This window comes from Notechis scutatus, chromosome 3 (assembly GCF_049901735.1).
Source record: "Notechis scutatus isolate UNSWTSFEM ecotype Mainland chromosome 3, rNotScu1.2, whole genome shotgun sequence".
NCBI classification, from domain to species: domain Eukaryota; kingdom Metazoa; phylum Chordata; class Lepidosauria; order Squamata; family Elapidae; genus Notechis; species Notechis scutatus.
The window spans coordinates 82,836,321-82,851,982 of NC_142011.1; positions in this window are offsets into that span (position 1 = coordinate 82,836,321).

Below are 15,662 nucleotides of genomic sequence, written 5' to 3' on the forward strand. Positions count from 1 at the left end.
AATCTTGTAGCTAAGGCTATTCATAATGTCATTAACATAAAGGCAATTAAATGAGTTTTTAACCTTACCACCTTTTATTATTATTAATGAACATTAGGAGAATGCAGGAGATGAAATTGGTAATTATCTCCGCACCAAGCTATGCAATAATGTGTTTAAATATAAAAACAAAACAAATGATTATTGTTCGTATTTTCAGTCGGTGGAACCCCAAGGAGCAGCTCCATCAGATTTAATCACATGGTATTACAACAAGAGGGTTAATTAAATGAGGGCTCCACTTTCACTTGGATGGGTTATTTCACTTAATGTGGAATCAACAAGCTCCACATATATTTGCAAGTATTTTCAGCATCTGTTTGTCTTCCCTCTTTCCCTCCCTCCCTCTGCTATATCGTTTTCATTGCTTTTGCAAAACCAGAGCCTTTGGAATCAATGGTCTTATCCAATGGAAGGGCTATCAAACAAAAGTCAGTTGATATGGCCTAACAATGTTAGATAACAGCTGTAGGAGAGAGCCTGGCCAATCCAGGGGAAGGAATCAAATGGGGATTTAGTCTGGAATCACTATATGAGCACAAGGGGGCAAGTCCAACCCCCTTGAATGCTATTAAACCTTATCTAGTCTCACCCAGATGCAAATTGTCAGTCTGATAAGATTCCAGTGCATAGGCTTGAGCAATAAAATAGCTTTATTTAATTAGGGCAATTGTTGGAACCCTGACAGCAAGCATTGCTGGGGGAGGGAGGGAACCAGAGCTGGTTTTGACTCTTCAGTACCAAAATGGTGTTTCCAATAAAGTTTTGGTTTGGGCATTACAAAATTCCTGAGAGTGCCTACTTTTGGGGGGTTTGCTAGTCAGCCCGTTGGCATCTAACAGCTCAGGCAGGAATACTGCTGCAAACCTTGGTGTTCCCTAGAATCAACTTCAACCAAGAGCACAAACTGATAATAATCAGTCCATCAATCTGCTTCTTCTCCAACACCCCAGCTATCTCCAGCTATACCTCAAGGTCCCTGGTTTTGACCCAATGGACCATAGTATCTCCCAATACTAATAATACCAATTTAAAAAAAGAAGCATCAGCAATCATGATATATTACCAAACAACTTGCGTCATCAGATGGAAAGCAAACCAAGAAACACAGGGACTGTAAAATATACTGGGAAGTTTAAAAAAAAGCTTAGAAAGTTGTAATAGCAAACTACCTCTGTCTTGTTGCCACAAAATTATATTGACATATCCATGGAGTCATCAGGAGACATTGACTCAAAGAAGATTTATTTATTTTTAATTGATGGATATTTTTCTGGGCAATATTGATCAGATTTAGCAGAAGTAGAAGAATAAAAACACAGTGCCATCAAAACCTTGATAGAATTGAATCTAATATGATGCTCAGAATCAGTGAGTGAGAAATCTGCTGTCACTCTGGATTATTCAAGTATCAGTTCTGGCATTTTGTCTGACTTTACAATAGAATCCATGTAAACACTGGCAATGGGATTGTCTTATTCTAGATGTCAATGTTTTGGGATAGAAGCTCGGGCAGTGCACTTAGCTATACAATGTTTGAATAAAATATATTGGAAAGGAAAGCCAGTCCAAACTGGCTCTTGACTTATGTGATCCTTGACAAACCAATCTATTTGCCCAGGAGATCAATGGGATTGTAGACACTGAATTCAGCAGGCAGAAGATAAAATCCCAGTTGCCTTTAATCGAGTAAGATTAAAATAAGATGGGACCTCTTGTCTTGTAAAGATGTATTGGAGTCCAGCAGGGTGGAAAATAGCTGAGGATTTTTAAAAGACAGTATAATTAAAGCACAGCAGATAATAAACACTTGGAAGGAAAAGGGGAGACAGAAAGCTGAAAGAACATAATGATGTTAATATAGTTTCATGGGGTACCGTTCAAAGATCTAAGGTTTTTTTTTCCTAATCTTGTACAGAAATTAATGAAGATTGGGGGTCAAACTCAATTACAGAATCCATTATGATTCATGCAACTTCTCGAAAAGAACAAATCACTTCTGCACAAACACATTAAAAGCAAACACAAAAAAAGGATGCTGCCCTCTATACTTATATAGTAAGAAGAAAGACATATAAAGACATTTTCATCCGTTGCAGTTGACTCCCAAATGGGCCAGAAATTATAAAAAGCCTTTGAAGTGAATTTTTGCTGACAACTTGGAGGTAATTAACTTGGGAAGATCAGCAAGGAGAACACATAAGGCAAATGAGCCAGAGTTAAATAACAAATGCATTTGATAAAACAAACAGGTAAATGCACAGAGTAAGTAAAGAGTAGCGAGACTAAATAAAGAGATGCCTCTTTAATTCATTAAGCAAATTAGCCAGTTGGCTCAGTAACAAGAACATTCCAAAAGGTTTTGACAGCATCATATAAAAATTCATCACAATAAACAAAACAAAAGAACACATAGCAAATACATTTTTAAAAAATCAGTAACTGTATTGTACGGAGCCTTTTTTGCCATTTATTCAAGGAGAAATTGTGCGATAGAAATATCTCACCCACCAGTTTGTCATCTTCAAAGAGAAAGTGATTTAACTTTTTAATTATGACCAGCCTAGGAGACTTGGCAGAATCTATCACTGAAGAAATATGTTTTTAAAAACATTGGAAGGAAAATGGGAACTACATATAATTTCCAAATAAAAACAATGCATGAAACCTTCTGCTGAAAGGGATTTCAAAAGCAACTCCTTACATGACTTTTCTGAAGGCAATCAAATCAAAAGATCTAGAGGTTGGGGCACAGGGTTAGAAACCAGGAAACTGTTCCAAAGGTGTTTTTTTTCCGAAGGGCAACTGGACTTTCTTGTTTTTTATCTGAAGACGTTTCACTTCTCATCCAAGAAGCTCCTTCAGCTCTGACAGGATAGTGGGGAATGGAAGGATTTATATTCCTTGCAGACAGCTGGTCATTTGCATCGTTTTAGAGAATCGTTGAGGCAGTTTGGAGGTTTCTGTCTGTCCTCAGGGTCACCTGAGTAGTGCTCCTGGTTCCTTTAGTCTGCATTTTTTTCCTCTCTGGAAATCCATTTCTACTCCCACACCATTCCAAGGGTATTCATCCCAATAAGCACCTTCAGGATAACTATGACCTGGATGACTGAGAATTTCTACAGACTTTTAGCTATGCAATTTGAGATGAACACCCTTGGAATGCTGTGGGAGTAGAAATGGATTTTCGGGGTGGGGGTGGGGGGAATTGCAGAGTACAGGAATCAGGAGCACTGCTCAGGTAACCCTGAGGACAAAAATAAACCTCCAAGTGCTTCAAGTAGCCTCTGAAAGGATGCAAATGACCAGCTGTCTGCAAGGAGTATAAATCCTTCCATTCCCCACTATCCTGTCAGAGCCGAAGAAGCTTCTTGGATGAGAAGTGAAACGTCTTCAACGAAAAAACAAGAAAGTCCATTTGCCTCCTGAAAAACACACCTTTGGGACAGCCATGACCTGGATGACTGAGAATCTCTACAAACCAGGAAACTGTGAGTTCCAGTCCTGCCTTAGGCATGAAAACCAATTGGGTGGCTTTGGGCCAGTCACTGTCCCAGCCCAACTCACCTCACAGGGTTGTTAATTGTGGAGAAAACAGAGGAAGGGTATTAGATGTGTTTGCTACTTGGAGTTGTTATAAAAACAATAAAGGCAGGAGAAAGGTAGGAGGCACTTAGTGGTATGGGGAGGGATCAAGATAAATCAGACTGATGCCCTTTGTCTACTGACTTTGTGGTGTCATATGAATGCTCCATGGTGTCATATGGAGTTTGTGGTACAATACCACACAATTGCCCTCATCATTCTGACTACATTAAAAAAAAATGTACATCAGCAGCCTTAATACCTACTCTAAAAAAATCCCAGATCAAAAGTTATCACATACTCCAACCCAATCCATTTGGCCTCTTCCTTATCCAGCAATTTATTCTCTTTCCAACTTATTTCAGAGATATATGTATATATCTTATTTCAATGCAATTCTCATGAAAATAATACACATATAATGGATTCTGTATGGAAGGCACATCAGACAACTGGATAAATTTCACACACAGGCTCTCCATGCCATCCTTGGCATTTGTTGACCAAGACCAGTGTCTCCAGTCTGGAGGTCTTGGATCATGCAGCGTCCACCATGCAGAGTCCAGCATTGAATGAATCTCTGATTATCTCAGCCCAGATGAGATGGGTGGGACACATCATCAGAATAGATGATCTCTGTGTGCCTCAACAGTTGCTCTATAGCAGCGGTTGCCAACCGGTGGGCCATGAGAAAATTTTGGTGGGCTGCAGAGAAATCTCACCCCCAGAGTACCCCCACAAAGCAATTAATCCAGGCTGCGCAGAAACACAAGGCTGCTCAGCCCACATGGCCCGTGGGAACCCTCCCCACCCACTCACTCCTTACCCAGTAAATTTGTCTGCTAAGTTGCTATTTTTCCTTTTTCCGACTGTCATCTGTTCTGTTGTGCCGAGAGATTTAGGTTAGCTAGGAAGCAGGAAATGGTTGAATTTCTTGCTTTCTAGCTAAGCACAGCCGAATCTCCCTTAGGACTGAAGGATTGCTTGCAAGCAAATTCAGTGCAGACTCACGGCAAGCAAATTTGATAGACTGAGCTAGCCGATGGCAGATAGATAGATCACTCAATGATTCTGTGAGCAACTCAATCTGCCTGCTTTGCCTGATTTTGGATAAAAGTTGCTTTTTTAATAAAAAAAATCAATATTTACATACATGATGTGTTGTGAGTTAATTTTATGAGTTTGCTTGCAAGCAAATTTTGTGTGACAGACTGAGCTAGCCAATGGCAGATAGATAGATTTCTGAATGAATCTGTGATTCTGTGAGCAGCTCAATCTGCCTGCTTTGCCTGATTTTGGGTAAAAGTTGGTCTTTTTTATAAAAAAATTCAATATTTATATAAATATTTATAATATTTACATACAAGCCATGGCCAGTCACATGACCACCAAGCCACACCCACAAATTAGGCCATGCCCACAGAATCAGTTAGTGGTCCCTGGGATCTAAAATTATGAGGTTGGTGGTCCCTGAGGTCCAAAAGGTTGGCGCCCCCTGCTCTATAGTGTATTGAGGTCTGGGATGAGACTAGTGCTACAAAGCTAGTACTTTGAGGTTACAGCGCTACAAAGTGCTACAAAGACACGGTGAAAGAAACCCTATCCCACTATGACATACATCCAAAGAAATTAGAAGCTGCAGTTGCTGGCACAACCTGTGGGCAAGGCCTGCGCTATGCAGCCATCACCAGCTTTGAAGACAAGCCCTGCCAAAAATTAATAGAAAACCATGAGCGGCATCACAGAATAACACCCACAGTTATTACAACAATGGACTTCCGGGGCCTCCATTGTGCTAGACTCTGCCTTCCAGATGGAGATTGCAGAGCCACTCTGTATCTACCGATGAGCTGCTCAACTGAGTGTCCTCTTCTTTGAACCCGAAGGACTACCATATCTATCAGAACAAGATAATTTAACAGACTTCGGCATAGCTATCAAGGGAAATGCTGCTTTTAACCTCCTGCGAAAGATCATTCCAAAATGTCGGTTTCTCCTAGCAACTGAATATATCCATTCAGGGTAAGTTAAAATGAGCTGATCATATTTCTACTAATAGTGCTATTATTCCTACAGGGAGAACGGAAGCAAAATCGTTCATAAGCCTTTGTTCTGTGGTCTTGGATTGAGTCTAAGACAATGCCGAAGACCTGGCTTCCTTTCCAATGTTCATCAGCCGGCAAGCTACACCCTTTCTCTTCCTAGGCATCCCATTGTAGAGTGCATTACGGCAATCATTCCTCAGAATTTCAAAAACATAGATAATCGTATTTGACAACTATTAACACACCAGTTCACATGGGGTTGCCCTTGAAAAGTATTTGTAAGCTGCAGCTGGGTCAAATGTGGCAGCCTGAGCAGTGATGGGTGTTTGCAGTTACACTCCAATAACCTCTCTGCTCTGGCGTTCCATTGACTACTGGTTGGCTTCTGGGTACAGTTCAAGGTACCGGTTGTCACCTTTTGAGGCCCAATGTGGCTCCAGATCTGCTTATCTCTAGGACTGTCTTCTCATCCAATCATTTTGAGCAGGGTCAACCTCCTCCAGGTCCCATCTATCCACAAATCCAAGATAGGATTTGACAGACCTTCTGGGTTTCAGGAGAACAATTAAGTTCCATGAGGAATGTTGGGGTAAATTGGTGGACACAGGCCTGTATATGTTGTTCTCTGGCATTGAGGTGATGATTTCAGTGGGTTTATTCGGTTTTTATGGAGGGCTTCTTGCTTGATGCTTCTGTTTGTTAGCCAGTCAGGACCTTGCATGAGCAGCATACAAATATAGTAAATAAGTCAATGAACCAAGTGCTGGCTGGAAACCGTATTCATTCAGTAAGATGCTGTGGTGTGTGTGTGTGTGTGAGAGAGAGAGAGAGAGAGACAGAGAAGAGAGAAACAGAGACAGACAGAGAAGGCAGAAAGATTGAAAGACTGAGAGAGAAAAGAGTATCTATGTACAAAGAGGATCTATCTAGGTTTTACACATATACATATAATCATTCTAGCCATTGTCTATCCACTGCAGGATGAAGGCTTCTTCTGCATATTTGCAACCCATACAATCTTGAGCTGTCCTTTGCCAGTTGGGTCTGCAATACTTGCTGATATCATCACTCCATCTTCTTTTAGATCTCTTTTATGGACATATGCACAATAATTTTCTATGAAGTAAAAAAAATAATTTGCTTATGAGGCTTTGCTTAACGATTACAAGAGTTATCCCCATTTCAATGCTGCCTTCAAAGGCACGCCTCTTTATTTCTCTTTACATGAAAAATGACAGCCTTTTATACTTATTTAGTTATTGTTACTGGTAGTTCTACAGTGGCTATTTTCGGTGGGAGGTGAATGAAAGGGATGTGTCATCCCACAGGTGATCCACATATGTCTCTTCCTTGGGAAGAGCTCTGGTCTGCCATTCAATATTGCAACATCATCTTGTAAACATAAAGTTCTTCCCATAAATCTGCTTAGATACATTAATACACTTTCCCAAAAAGATACCAGATGACCACAGGATCACATCACGAGGATCAGGTGTATGTATGTATGTATGTATGTATGTATGTATATGTGTGTGTGTGTGTATGTACATACACACACACATTACAAAGTATTCTAAAAATACGAATTCCAGGTATATTTATAAGAGAAGAAACAGACATCTTGTGATCTCCAGAACTAAAATTATATTTATTATACTTACTAAGCTTTCGTCAGCCTCTCATGACTGAAGCAAAAACAACAGAGTAAATTACAGGTGGGAGGAGGTTGGAAGGGCCTATTATGCATGCAAGGGCTAAATTGATTAATGATACATAAAGGCATAGATCTCTGTAATGGTAGCTTAATACTCTGACGGTGTCAGCAGAGGCTGACAAAAGCTTAGTAAGTATAATAAATATAATTTTAGCTCCGGAGATCGCAAGATGTCTGTTTCTGTGTGTGTGTGTGTGTGTGTGTGTGTGTGTGTGTGTGTGTGTGTGTGTTAGGCCAATTGCCCTGTCAATGTGTCAGAGAAACCTGCCTCTGCAGGACCTGAATCTGAATGTGAAGAGCCCTCTTTCCCAGTTTGGTCAGTGTTGGCTTCTAGCCAGGTTGAACGCAGAACTAACTCACACAGAGTCTGGTGTTCAGAGGAGTCCACTGATACAAGCTCAATTTGCTTCTGTAAAACCTGGCAGGGTAGCGGTGTTTCCAGGGCCAATCAACCCATCAAACTGAGCTGCCAGGCGAGCATGCTGTCAGTCTCATCAGGCAAAAAAAATCTACCATCCACTGACCAACCACTGAGTCCCATATCCCAACCTGTAATGAGATGACCAGATCAGGGTGAATTGACGTCAGTTGGAGCCTCTCCTCTCGGAGCCATATAATCTGCAGCTTGGTAACAAGGTTGTTCCTTTCCAGGAGTGCAGTGAAGAAAGCAAAGCCGGGGAACTAAATTCAAATAAGCTTTCCGAAATTCAGCCTGTTATCCTATGTCTCCCTCCCTTAGTTCCTGCCTCTTGGCTCCCTAGCCTTGCTTGCTTAGACTTCTGGACTTTTGCCATCCCAAGTTCATGTTTCTCTTCTAAGTGGCATTTCAACATAAGTCTCCCTAGGTGTCCACCCTTCTTCCCCGGATTAACTCTTGGGCACCATATGGTGCAAAAGGCCTGTCACACATTCTCTGGATCAGAATTATTATTTTTTTCAAAAGAGAAAAAAAACCTGCCAGACTGTTAACTCCTTTGGCATCATGCCTTGTGGCTCTGTTAGCCGATAAGGGAGGGTGATGCACTTGGAAAATAATTGAGAATGAATTTTGCACCAGTCTTCCGTGGAAAAGATTTTCTTAGCACCAATTCTTTAACTCCATTTTTCTTCCTTCCATTCAATAAACGTATCTATATTCCTTAAATATTTCCAAATATTAGTAATTTTTATTATACTTCCTGATACTATATTTGGGCTGCAAACAAAGCTTGCAAATTCAATGAAAAAACTAATATTAAAACTCCACTTCTTTCCATTTACCATCTCTAAACTATTGAGTATGATATAAAGATATGGTCCATAAGTAAAATTAATGATAAAAATTAACAATATTGGTGACGCAGTCGAATTATCTGCTTCCTTCAGATCAATCTGTAACGAAGCGAAAAGATTGAAACATGCGGTGATTTAAAAAAGGATTTCAGTTGGTCCCAGCAAATTCTTCCTTTCTAATGTTTGTTCCTTTACATTTTTCTGTAAATCGATTAGACTTGAAATGAATTTAATTTCAATAATGTACCCCTAATTCAGGGGTGGGATTCAAAAATCCCAGCAACCAGTTTGTTGTCCGGTTGCTGGGTGGGTGTGGCCATTGTGGGCAGGGCCTACCGGAACTTCCTGTTTCCAGCTTCCAGAGGGCCTCCAGAGCCCAGGGAGGCCATTTTCGCCCTCCCACGAGTCCAGTGGCCTCCCACGGGCCTCTGGGAGGATGAAAACAGCCTCCCCTGGCCTCTGGAGGCCCTCTGGAAGCCAGAAAATAGCCCCATTTCTGGACTTCCAGAAGGCTCGGTTTTCCCTCTCCCAGAGCCTCCCCGTGGACCCTGCACTTACCTCCATCAAAAATGGGCCATGTGGAGACTCCTGGGAGGGGAGGGGCCAACCGATCAGTTGAAATACCGGTTGGGTGAACCAACTGTAACTTTAACATCCAGTTTGCCCGAACCAGTCCAAACTGGTAGAATCCCACCCCAGCCCTAGTTATACTTTAGGAGACTTTTCACTCATGTTTGTCTTCTCAGCACAACAGCTAAGCATCTAATTAAAGCCTGACTGACATATTAGTAGTCACCAGCATGCAAGAGCTGGACAGCCTGCAGTAGATGCTACAGACTAAATGGAAATTCTAAGGTAGCTTGATGACATTGGCAGATGGATCTAGAAAGCAGGCTATGGAATCCTGCATCTTCCTATTAGGGTTGGTCCTTCACAGAAATGAAATTAATACTACTCTCTCCTCCAGCTTTTTGGAGAACGATCGTTCTGAAGCACAAGACAACATGTTTCAGAGGAGAATGGTTGTGACCTAGGAGTACGTTGTCCATTTTGCAAGCCAAGGTTTCAGCTTCAAGCCTCAGCATTTCCAAGCAGGTTGGGGAAAAAACCTGCCTATACTTCTTGAAAGCCAATCTGAGATACCTTCCTTTATTGAGATTCAAGATTCCCATAAGAAGGCAAAAATACATTGGCCACCAAAGCAGGAGAAACCATGCTCTTTGCTACCAGCAAGCATTTCTTCATTTGAATGGAAACCCAAAAGGCACAGCACCAAGAACAGACTGTCCTATTAAAAACAATGGAGATTAAAGGGAGCAAAAATCTATTTGAATGAATCTATGTCTATCTTACACAGAATCACAGAGTTGAAAGGCATTTGGGCAGCCATTTTCTTTTGCTCCGCGTATAGTTGGATTCCGCTCCTGCATTTTCAACAGGTGACTCTCTAACTGCAGCTTGACGACTTCAGTGAAAAGGGCCTTTAGACAAATCCAGTGAGAGATGTCAAGCAGTTTCATGAGCATTAGACTTATCCTCCAATAGACTGACAAGGAGTGATTTCCCATAGCTAATATCCTGAATGATTTCAAATCTAGCACAAGAATGCCCAAACCTTATTGAAATCTTGCACGATACTGCTTCAAACATGTGATATTTCAGCAATGAATGGGATTCTGGGAGAATACCTGAGTATAGGAATTGTAGAATTCTAGAATGGCTCCAGATGTCTTGCGTGCTACAAGGGACTAGATGGCACCTGCGGTCGAATATTCTATATGAAATTGGCTTTTCAAACTTCTCCTAAAAATCTAAACACAGCTTTTTTCATGTTTGCTGACTCACCAAAATTTTAATACATTTATGGTTTTTGATTACCAAAACGAAGTTAGTAACAGTCTTTGAAAATCCCTGGCAGGCCTTCACATGTTGTTGATGGGCAACACTCTACATTGTGGGTCAGAAATTGCACAATCTTTGACTATTGTAGAGAACATCACTGCATTGTAATATCTTTTTCTGATGCCTTATTTAAGAAAAGAAGCTTACTCAGCGCCTGGTATCCATCTCAGTAGGCAGGGGTGGAATATATTTCTTTTTATGAAAGGGAACATATATGTAAGGAAAAAAAATGACAGCCAGTGTTGGTTGTTGTACAATCAGGCAGACAGTAGAGGTGTTTTGTTCTCTTCTGATGTGCTGAGATGAAATATTTGTAACTGTAGCTACACAAAAAATTTAAAAATACCGGGTGCTTTTTTCCTGTTAGGGAAAGATAGAACTTGGCTATTAATTCTGTTTGTGAAATAAAAGCAATACGGAGGCCCACCATATTCAGATACAACTTCTGAACTGCAACTTTGACAGCAAAAATGCTTTGTATTTGTTATTCGCTACACACGAAGGGTATGAAATGTTTTTGCTGTTGTTACTTGTGAGGAAGGAAGGAAGGGAGGGAGGGAGGGAGGGAGGAAGGAAGGAAGGAAGGAAGGAAGGAAGGAAGGAAGGAAGGAAGGAAGGAAGGACCAATATAATTGAATTTTCAAACAACATTTATATAAATGTATAATGCATATTATATGCATTTTTAGTTCTGTTGTCATCTTGTTTGTTGAATTCTAACAGAAATGAAAGGATATTTGTGATGAAGGTGCCACCAACATGCCTTAACAACACATTTATTGACTGAGTTGCAATATGATCCAGGAACTATCAATCAAATTGGTACAGTAGCTTCCCTGATAAAATATTGCAAGCTCCGTATTAAGAAAGAGGGTGAATACAGATTTGTACATGGCATTTCAAATATTGGATTAAAACAATAACGGCAACACTAAGAACAAAGAGCAACGAAGTCTAGTTGTTTTTCTTTGTCTATACAATTATAGAAAAATCTGACTATTTTTTTGGCCAAGCCTGTCACCAAAAATCTCAAGTTTTAAAAGAAGTATGGGTATGCAAATTGCATGTAAATCTGCAATTACCTGGGTCCAATTCCCATTGCCCACTCAATTTGAATAAATAAGGCATCTTAGCCTATGGTTGCTATAAGCCTGCTTGCACACAGGGTGGCAGCCCTTTTAACAAGCAATAAGAATAGACTGCAGTTGAATTTTTTTAAAAAATGAACACTTGAAAAGTCTAACCAGAGAGTCTGACAAAGCTTCTCCTTCCATCATATGGTCCACAAAAGCAGCATTCAGAAAACACACAAAGGGATTAAACGTACTAGATGTTTATCATGTGTTTCTGTGGATCCAAAGGATTGTTATATGAAATCCAACCAGCTGCATGCAATCAGTTTGCATTACATAGACTGCTGTTGTTCTTGCCCAAAATAATTTGCACTGTCAACACGGCTGTGGGTGCAATGTAGCACATTACAATGATATTCTGAATTACAGTTTTTTCCCTATGATTATTTTTCAGGCTAGAGGAAGATGTTTGGTTGGCAATCCTATAAATCCAACACAGAAACAGTAACCTTTCTGAATATTCCTCAGCTGTAAATTTAAACTTTGCAGGTTTACTGGATTCTTCTTGTCCTATTTATTGATTAATATCCCAATAAGTGTCCTGAAACATGAGGAATAGTAATTGGATAGCAACCGAAGAATTTGTTTGACTTTTATTGGCATATAGTAATTATGCATAGTCAAAACTAACCTACCCATTGAGAAAATAAGGACCCTATAAAAATGATAGAAATTAGACAGCATACATAATATATATGCTGGTTATTGCCATGCATTTCTCCCATTTGATCTTCTTGTTTGTGGAACATATTCATTGTTGTTCATTCCAATAGGTGCAATAAAATGGGAACAAGATATCTAATTCCTATGTAATGATCCTACCCTTTCAGATTTTTAAAAAATGTAGTATATTTTTATATATACTCTTTGTTTTAATACATGTAATGTACACATCTTTTACATCTTCTGGCTTTTCATATTTTTAATCTGTGACCACACTAAACATTTGATCGACAAAACAAGGCAGATATGGTTCAAACAAGACAGGAAAAGATTCCAATCTTAAGTTTCATTGAAGTGCAAAATGTGGAAAATATAAATTAGAAATAAACTGCCTTGCTGCTAAGCAAGTTACAATTCTGGCATCTAGCCCAAAAGGTGAAATCCAAGGGGGCAAAACAGCAAAAGAAAGAAATTCCAAAACATTTCTAAGACACTCCCTAATATCCTATTTCGGGCTGTCAAACTCAAGGCCCCAGGGGCAGATCTGGCCCGTGGGGTGCTTAGATCTGCCCCGTGGGGCCACCCTGGAAACAGTGAAGGACCGGCCCACAGTGCCTCTGACAGCTTGGGAGGGCTGCATGTGTCCTTCCTGAGCTTCGTTTTTGCTGGCAGAGGGTTGCAGGAGGCCATCACAGCCATAAACGGAGCTCGCGGGGGCTGCAGGGGGCACTCCCCTGCTCCGTTTTCGCTGGCGGAGGGTCGCGGGAGGCTGTCACAGGGAAAACGGAGCTCAGGAGCCTGTTTTCACTGGCAGAATATTTGGGCCATACAAGCGCTGACATGAATGACATCAAGCTGGCCACACTCACCTGGCCATGCCCATCCAGTCCCCCACAAGGTCAAACACAATCCTGATGCGTCCCTGAATGAAATCGAGTTTGACACCCCTGTCCTATTTCCTAAGATCTGTAGCTATCTCTGACCTTGCTTAACTGCTTTAGAAAGCCACATTTTTAGATGAATGAACCACACTCAAAACATCATCCAGTGTAATGAAATACAGTCCAGATTTTCTCCAGGGTCAGCCTTCGTTGAATGTTTCCTCATCTCTTAGTTGTTTCTAATTTGAATAATGTTTGTTCCGCAGCTATTGTGAAAGAATCGTAACAATGATAAAAATAATAACAATTATGTTCTGCCCTTTGTATTTGTGCATTTTTTTTTCTTGTGCTGGATTGACATTTCCAAAAATCAGTGGTTAGCCTGAAAAGTTAGTAGATATACAAGCTTAGATCATAAAAGATCAGAGCTAGCTTTATTAATGGGGAAAAAATACTAGACATGGGTGAAACTAGCAAACAAGCATTGCAATGGAAAGAGCACCTTCAAAGGGTCAGAAAATGTCATACAATCATAAAACTGAAGGGGGCCATAAATACGATTATTCTATTCAAATGATATGGCAGCATGATAGGTGACTGAGGATTCCCAGGAATCCACATCAAGTATAGCGTCATTTTTTCCCCATCCTCTCTACCGACTTTCAATAAGGCCCTTTAGGACTTAACTCACATTGGAAGGGTGAGCTTCAGTTTGGGTGGCAGAACTTCAAATTTCAAGTGTTGACCAATATAGAATTGAAAATTATTGGTGTAATTAGAGGGGAAAACTCTTTAAATTACAGCAAACACAAAGCGCTAACATATCAGAATCGTCAACCAACCAAGTATTACATATTATAGCAGGGCTGTCAAACTTGCAGCTCACGGGCCAGATGCATCACATGCTGGCTACGCCCTTGCCTGGTTTAGCAAAGGGGGGGGGAGTCACATGACACCACTGTGACAATGCGAATTTGACATCCCTGTATTATAGGTTTTCTTGATTAGAACTGCAGTGAAAGGGGGCGTTGAGGATAAAACTCACCATTACACTAATTAGTGGAACTTTAGCTAATTGATAAAAGTTATTCTCCTAAAGTATATACTGATCTGTGGTATCTTCATAAGCAATCCTACATCTCCTCAGAGATGGTATTCAGCAGGTTCTGACCAGTTCTGGAGAACCATTAATGGAAATTTTGAGTAGTTCAGAGAACCAGCAAATTCCACCTCTGACTGGAGATTTTACAGTATCCTTCCCCTGCTATGCCCACCAAGCCATGCCCACAGAACCGGTAGTAAAAAAAAATTGAATCCCACCATTGCATCTGCTCACCCTAAGTTTCAATGAAGTTCTTGGGACTGATTTTTGATTAGGCATTATAGGGCTGGACCAGGGGTGGGATTCTATTGGTTCTGTCCGGTTCTGTAGAACCTCTTGTTAACTTGCTAAGTAGTTCAAAGAACCAATAGTTAGAAGCAATCTCCTTTTGTTTTTTTCCACTCTTATTACATTCTTGCCAGTACGCCTAGACTTCCTGTCTCTGGAGCTTCTGGGACTTGATTTTCTTAAAGGGGAAGGGTTGTTTTAAGATTTTTACACTGCTGTTGGGAGGAAATACTTTCCTGGACAATCAGCACTTTGAAGAAATAATTGAATAATGAAGCAAAGCTTTTAGTGACAGGAAACCAAGATGAATGACATTCAGCAAGGCTTCTTGGCTAGCTAGAAAGATTGACATTCAAACGTGAGTTTTACATACCCTTTCTGAGTTTTGGTCTAAAACTGGTTTTTGGTGAAGGTTAATTCTGTGCTTGGTGACGTTTAATCCTGGGTTTATTGATGGGATAATTTTCCCTATTCAGCTTCAACAAGCAACAGCTACTGTTATGATTTAATTATTTGTATTGCGTTTGAATTTTTTCCTGCCTCATGGTTTCTTTTTCTATCTGGAGAGGGGGTGTTCCTTCACTGCTTTAGTATCATCTGGCACTGTCCTTTTGGGGTATACTTCCAAGAGACAGGATGCAAGCTTGGCACTGATTTTTTTTACTGCCTTTCTGGGCGTCATGTGACCTTTCCTTAAATCTGGATGATTTCCTTAGGATATCCTGTGAGGTGAGTGAGACCAGCTGGTATCTTTAAGTGGTGCAAATGGATCTAAGGATTGCTTTTCCTGGGTGTGCTTTTTCTGGAGAGCTTAAATAACCTCTCTGCTAAAGGGTTTCACTTTATGAGCAAGAGTTGACTGCTTGATCGTTATCACTGCATTTTAACTATTTTCATTCCTCAAGGTGCTCTGGCACCCTGTCTGATTTATAACTCAGGCTTGCTGGTATTTTTTAATCTAATGATTGGTATTTAGGGCAGCTTTTTGCAAGCAAAGAAGCTTTTTGTATTTTTGTACAGGTAATCCTTGACTTACAA